The sequence below is a fragment of the Athene cunicularia genome, assembly GCF_003259725.1.
Source record: "Athene cunicularia isolate RWA chromosome Z unlocalized genomic scaffold, athCun1 chrZ_part2, whole genome shotgun sequence".
In the NCBI taxonomy this organism is placed as follows: domain Eukaryota; kingdom Metazoa; phylum Chordata; class Aves; order Strigiformes; family Strigidae; genus Athene; species Athene cunicularia.
In genome coordinates this window covers 3,665,669-3,672,565 of record NW_020799143.1, presented here as the reverse complement: position 1 = coordinate 3,672,565, position 6,897 = coordinate 3,665,669, and the positions used below count along the sequence as shown (strand labels likewise).

Here is a 6,897-nt window from a genome sequence, read left to right as displayed (position 1 = left end):
AGGATGCACTGCCACAGAGGGACCTGTGAACACATGCACTGGCTGCTCACGCTGTTCAGGAAATGGGTGCACATACTCAGCAGAGAAGAATTTCCGTACACCTTTTGATTTTCCACCTGTGTTCAACCTCTTAACTGCAACGCTTACTGAGTGTTGATGCAACTTGAGTCATTGCATTTAAGTCAGTGGGACTACTCACTAAAGCACTACTCATCAGAAGAAAGGGTTCTCCAGGCAGACTACAAATACCTGATCGTGCTTAAATTTGTGCATGCCTGCTCTACACATAATCTAAATACCTTCACATGATCCCTTTAACAGACACTAACTTTAGGGAAGTCAGAGGATGCAGGACTGACTGGGAATTGTAAGGGAGAAGTGTAGGCCAGGCAAACTAAGAGTATACAACCATTGCAAAGAAACAAGAAAAACGAAGCAGGAAAGTAAAAAAATGTACAGTGCATGGGAGAGACCTCACTCTTCATTTCATATGTTAATGACAAAATGGATCCAAACAATTTCTGCATTTAATACCAGGCCATTTAGCTGACCTCTCAGTGAAATCCACACAAAAAAATGTACATCTGCACGTCTGGTCTATGAGGCTAGAACTGTTGGCATGATCAGACAAAAGAGAATACCCTGAGTCCGTCCAGTCACCATTGTCCCAACACACACTGAGACAGAGACAAGGAAAGCATGGTAGCAATCAGAGCACATATATGAAAGAAAGGGTGGTCTCAATTCCAGTTCCTGTTCTCCTAAGTATTTCACCAATCCAGAATTTTTGGCCAAGATGCTTAAGAGCCTAACTCCTGAGAGATGAGAGATTAATTTCCCAGCTGGAAATTAATCTGGCTTCAGCAATCAAGGACAACAAGAAATGTTTCTGTAAGTATGTGAGCAGCAAAGAAAGACCAGGGAGAGCCTCCATCCCCTGCTAGACACAGGAGGAAACATGGTAACAAGTGATGAGGAGAAGGCTGAGGTGCTTAATACCTTCTTTGCCTCAGTCTTTAATAACAAGACTGGTTGTACTGAGGGAATCCAGCCTCCTCAGCCAGAAGACAGGGACTGGGAGAACAACCCCCCTGCAGTCCAGGAGGAGACAGTCAGTGACCTGCTGCATCACACAGACACACACAAGTCTGTGGGACCAGATGGGATACACCCCAGAGTGCTGAAGGAGCTGGCTGGGTGCTCGCCAAGCCGCTTTCCATCATTTACCAGCAGTCCTGGCTGACTGGGGAGGTCCCAACTGATTGGAAATTGGTCAGTGTGATGCCCATATATAAGAAGGGTCGGAAAGGTGATCTGGGAAATGACAGGCCTGTCATCTTGACTTTGGTGCCTGGGAATCTGATGGAGCAGCTCACCCTGAGTACCATCACACAGCACATGAGGGACAACCAGATGCTCAGGCCCAGTCAGCATGGGTTTATGAAAGGCAGGTCCTGCCTGACAAACCTGATCTCCTTCTACAACAGGGTGACCTGATTATTGGATGAGAGAAAGGCTGTGGATGTTGTCTACCTTGACTTTAGTGAGGCCTTTGACACCGTTTCCCACAGCATTCTCCTGGTGAAACTGGCTGCTCGTGGCTTGGATGGGCACACGCTTTGCTGGAAAAAAAACAGTCTGGATGGCCGGGTCCAAAGAGTTGTGGTGAACAGAGTTAAATCCAGTTGCTGGCCAGTCACGAGTGGTGTCCCCCAGGGCTCAGTTTTGGGGCCACTCCTGTTTAACATCTTTATTGATGATCTGGATGAGGGGATCGAGTGCACCCTCAGTGAGTTTGCAGATGACACCAATTTGGGTGGGAGTGTTGATCTGCTCGAGGGTAGGGAGGCTCTGCAGAGAGACCTGGACAGGCTGGAGCCATGGGCTGAGGCCAACTGGAGGAGTTTCCATAAGGCCAAATGCCGGGGGCTGCCCTTGGGCCACAACAACCCCCAGCAGCGCTACAGGCTTGGGGAGGAGTGGCTGGAGAGCTGCCAGTCAGAGAGGGACCTGGGGGTGCTGACTGACAGCCAGCTGAACAGGAGCTAGCAGTGTGCCCAGGTGGCCAAGAAGGCCAATGGCATCCTAGCTTGTGTCAGCAATAGCGTGGCCAGCAGGGACAGGGAAGGGATCTTACCCCTGGTCTCGGCACTGGTGAGGCCGCACCTCGATTCCTGTGTTCAGTTTTGGGGACCTCACTACAAAAAGGACATTGAATGACTCGAGCGTGTCCAGAGAAGGGCAATGGAGCTGGTGCAGGGTCTGGAGTACAGGTCATACGGGGAGCGGCTGAGGGAACTGGGGGTGTTTAGTCTGGAGAAGAGGAGGCTGAGGGGAGACCTCATCACCCTCTACAGCTACCTGAAAGGAGGTTGCAGAGAGCTGGGGATGTGTCTCTTTAACCAAGTAACTAGTGACGGGACAAGAGGGAATGGCCTCCAGTTGCACCAGGGAAGGTCTAGACTGGATATTAGGAAGCATTTCTTTACAGTACGGGTTGTTGGGCGTTGGAATGGGCTGTCCCAGGAGGTGCTGGAGTCCCCATCCCTGGAGGTGTTTAAGAGTCAGGTTGACATAGCTCTGAGGGATATGGTGTAGTTGGGAACTGTCAGTGTTAGGTTAATGGGTGAACTGGATGATCTTCAAGGTCTTTTCCAAACTTGATGATTCTGTGATTCTGTGATTCTGTGATGTGCATTTGCATTTCTTTAGACAAATGAAGGAACAGAGCTCAGGTTTCTCCCTCTTGGAGAGTGGATAATTTCCAACACTGTTAGCACAGGTAGGAGGGAGGCAGTCTGTCTTTGTTGCAATCATTTTCAGATAGAATCTCCTTTTTTTCTAGTGGCTTTTTTGTTGTGTTTTTTTTTTTTTTTGTTTGGGGTTTGGTTTTGGTTTTGGTTTTTTGTTTTTTTGTTTTGGGGGGGTGTTTATTTCTTTGTTTCACATGCACCTCCCTGCAGTATGGAGTTGAAATCCTCCTAAACTTCAGTGAGTCATCTTGTTTTATTGTTAACATATGGGGTAGTATCTTGCTTAGCAGACATGGCAGTTGTGAATCCCACCATTGGGTACTGAATGCTCCTCAGCTGCTGAATGTGGAGCCTGTGTGCTTAAATCAGGATCCTGTTTTGATGACTAGATCATGAAGAGCTTGGTGCTACAAAACTGAGAGCTACTGGGTCCAAATCCCCTCTCAATTCTAGCTCCTTTTCCCCTTCTGTAAACAATGAGGCCAGTAACTTTGCCACAGAGCCACAAGGGTGTTTTAAGGACAAGGTATCTTGTAGATTGCATGACATTGAGATAATCTCATGAAAAAGACTGTAACAACCTTGGGTGGCAGTGTAGACTCCAGAGTGCTTGCACTGCACTGATTGACTCCAAACAGGAGCTATTTTCTTCACAGAGCCCGTGGAGCAAAGGCAGCACGAAGTGGAGCCCTTGGGGACCCATCAGACTGGCCAAGTGATAGTCAGGGGCACTGCAGTAATAATGCACCTTGGTGAATTGCACCCTGCATCATTTTTGCTCTTGCAACAGGGCAGGGATTCAGGCTGGTGCTTGTGCTCTGTCAGTCAACTTACCGGAGGACCGGCCAGCTTGTTGTTGCAGAGGAGGGGGGGGTCACAGGGAAGCAGAGAGGCTGTGATTCCACTGCTCCCATCGTGGAAAAGACCACACAGTATAGACACACCTGTGCAATTCGATGGCTCAGAGATGAAACAGCTTTACCAAACCCACTGGGCAGAGTACAGTTTGAGACTGCTGACCATGTGGGTACAGGCTTGGAAGGGCTTGGGACCAACATCCCTTCTGAGATGTGTCACCACAGAGGTAGTGAATGTGAGCTGGCTGTAATGGGACCCAGATTAACCATGCATCTACACCCAGAGTGTGCCAGTCTAATTTGGAAAGCCTATTGGTCCCTTGTGAGTGCACCAGGATGACCAGAATTATCATGCTTGGCCACTAAATCTTGCACACAATGAGGAAAATCAGTCTGGATTCAAACCAGCTATGCATTTAATGTGCATTTGTTAAACCACATTAAAGCTCTATTTTCGCATTTTTAATCAAAGGTGCTTTTGATGTGACTAGACTTCATTATCTTTCCAAGTGAATTGTTCTGAACTGAGTTTCAGAACTTTTTAGTCTTGAATTAGAATATCCACCCAGAAAATTCAGGTTTCAATAGATACTTTAAAAAATTAATTAGAATTCATTTCTATGAGAGTACAATGTATGGATTGAACACTAGTCAGTGGAGTCACACTGGTGAAGTGAGAACTGTCAGTACTGATGGCACTGGAGGAGTTTGGGTTCAAGCAAGTTTTGCCAAATTATTCCTTTTAACAGATTTTCACCTTCCATGACTTTTCACTTAGCTTATTTTCAGAAGGTCATATCCTTGGTTATAACTAGTGATGCTTTTCAGGAGTGTAGTAGCCTGTAGAAATTTTGTCCTGGTATATTTTTAAGGAAGATAAAGCTTATGCCCACTAACTACAGAAAAATATTTTTTTCATTCATCCCACACTGAACAGCATCGCTGTCTTGCACATTAATGGGGCTAGCAGTTGTGACTAGATAATCTAAAAAGTTCTGAAACAGTAAATGTTAAAGTATCCATTTCTCTTGTGACAGATTCCCAAACTTTCACAAATTGAGTCTGTAAAACTGTTGGTAAATTGGAGGCTATCAGGTCTTGTTTGTAGCAACATATATATAGACACATGTACAAACAACTCTGAAATGTACCATTTCCTGAAAAGAGACGTTAATGGGACGTCATCACCTGTCACAATTGCTGCTGTTGCCAAAGATGTTGGTCTGTAAGCTTGACCTTTAAACCACTGTTAGGATACTCTTGTGTAATCAAGATCTGCATCTTCAAAATGTCAGTAGAACAAAAGCTCCTGTTGTCCTGGCTCAGCTGAGTAGATGTCAAAGACTTGGTGCTTAGCTGCTGAGACAAAATTTCAAGTGCAACTTAAGATAGGAATGTGTCTTATTCATAGTTATGGTTAGGATCTATCTCTCCCATTTAATTCTGCTTATGCTGTTGATTCTTACTCTTTTCTTGACACCATTGGAGTAGCAATAAGCAGTTTTGGTGTTTATGCAAATTGTCTTCCCACTTGTCTTCATGGGTTTTAAAGGAACACCACATGGAGAAAAAGAGAGATTGGCAGTCCTCAGTTTAAGCGAGGACTGAGAATAGGGTTAAACTGTGAAATTTATTAATTCAGGAACTGATTTTATTAAATGATTACATTTGCTGTAAAGAAAAAAAAAATACTTAAACCACTTTGTACTCCCTTGGTAAGTTACTGGAGTCTCAAAGTATTTGCAATTAAGCACCTTTAGTGTGGCCAGTATATTTGTAAAAATGAACCTAGAAGCAAATGAAAATCAGAGAAAATCAGATTGTTGATGTTTTACTCAACTGTTTGTTACTCTGGAGCACTTTTTATTTATTTTTATTTACTGATCTGTCTCTTTTGCCTTGTATTGCGTTTTGCAGAGATGTTTATATGAGTGAAAAATTAGACTTAGCAGTGTCCTCATTCACTTCACATGATGTAAATAATTGCGTAAAGTGCAGAGGTCCATAGTAGGCATAATACCAACAGCTAGGTGAGGTTGGGCATGGGCAGAGCTTTATTTATATACTGAAGAAGTTGACATGGGCAGAGCAAGGAGATGAATGAGTAAAGCTCCACACAGTTTCTACCTGTGTGTTGGTGACAAGCAGGCAGGTCTCCTCTACCTGTTAAATGATGAACTGATGCACAAGAAAGTTTGACTTCTGTTCCCCAAGTAACTAATTTTTATGAGGTTGTGCAACATGTCTGAGCTATTGTTCCCATTCCACTGAAATTATGTAAATTGTTGCATCCCTCTGATTCAAGGAGTTCAAACTGGCCTTTGGATGTTGAAATTGATAAAGAGCTTTGAGATCAGTAAATTGGACTGTGCTATAGCAGCTCAAAAGATTGTTGTACATTGTACATTTTCTGACCGGTCTGACAAGCCCACTCTACCACAGTACTTCAGCTGAAGGGGGTAAGCTGTTTTAACATGGTGTTAAATTAACTGCTACCCACTCTGTTAAGTACTTCACACTGATGACAGCAAAGGAGGAGAGACAGTCTTACATGCTACAAGCAATATTTGGTTCTTTATCACCAATGTATACAGAAGTAAATCACACCCTTCCACTGCTGATCTATGTCACATTGTCTAAAATGAATTATAGTCTTCCTTCTGGGAATAATAGGCTTATTGCTGGGGCAGATTTCTGGTATGTTTTCCCAAGCAGTTTCACATTTCTGACGGAGAAGGTGCCAGGAATTCAGGAATCTGGCGTTTCATTTTCAGGCTTTCATTTCATCTTCGGGCTTCTGGGGTCTTCTCACAGTATCTCACCCTCAAAAACAGAGTCTTTGGTGGGGTCTGTCCTGCGTCCTGCTCATAGCGCCTCGATGCTGGTAACTCCCCAGAACGACAGTCTAACACTGATGAACATTGCGTGAAGTTAATGTTTACCTTAAGCATTTAGGTTTTGCAGAGTACAGAAAATCAGGTCACATGGAAATTATTTAATAGTACACTTTATTACCCAACACAGTCCCTTACATTTTGCCAGAGCAGGCTCCCTCCTTGCTGAGTAGTGACCCCTTAAGGAAAAATTTCGCTACTGCCGCCAGCCGTAACTCCCCATCTCCAGCTAGCTGGGTCATATTCCCTCATTTTCGGTTCAGAGCATTTGAGAAAGGATTTCATAATGCCGTGTATCAAGAGATCCAAAATTTTGGTCAAATGTGTCGTGCAGCAGGCATCTTCTATAGCTTTTTGTGTCAGGAATTCTACCCGTACCCTCCCCCTTCCCTC

The 6,897-nt window shown here is 44.5% G+C and overlaps 1 protein-coding gene across 5 annotated transcripts in view; it reads left to right on the top strand.

The window, feature by feature from the left end:
• NRG1 (neuregulin 1) overlaps positions 1-6,897 on the top strand; it is a 497,547-nt gene that overhangs the window by 315,129 nt on the left and 175,521 nt on the right. The gene's annotated exons all lie outside the window — the stretch shown is intronic.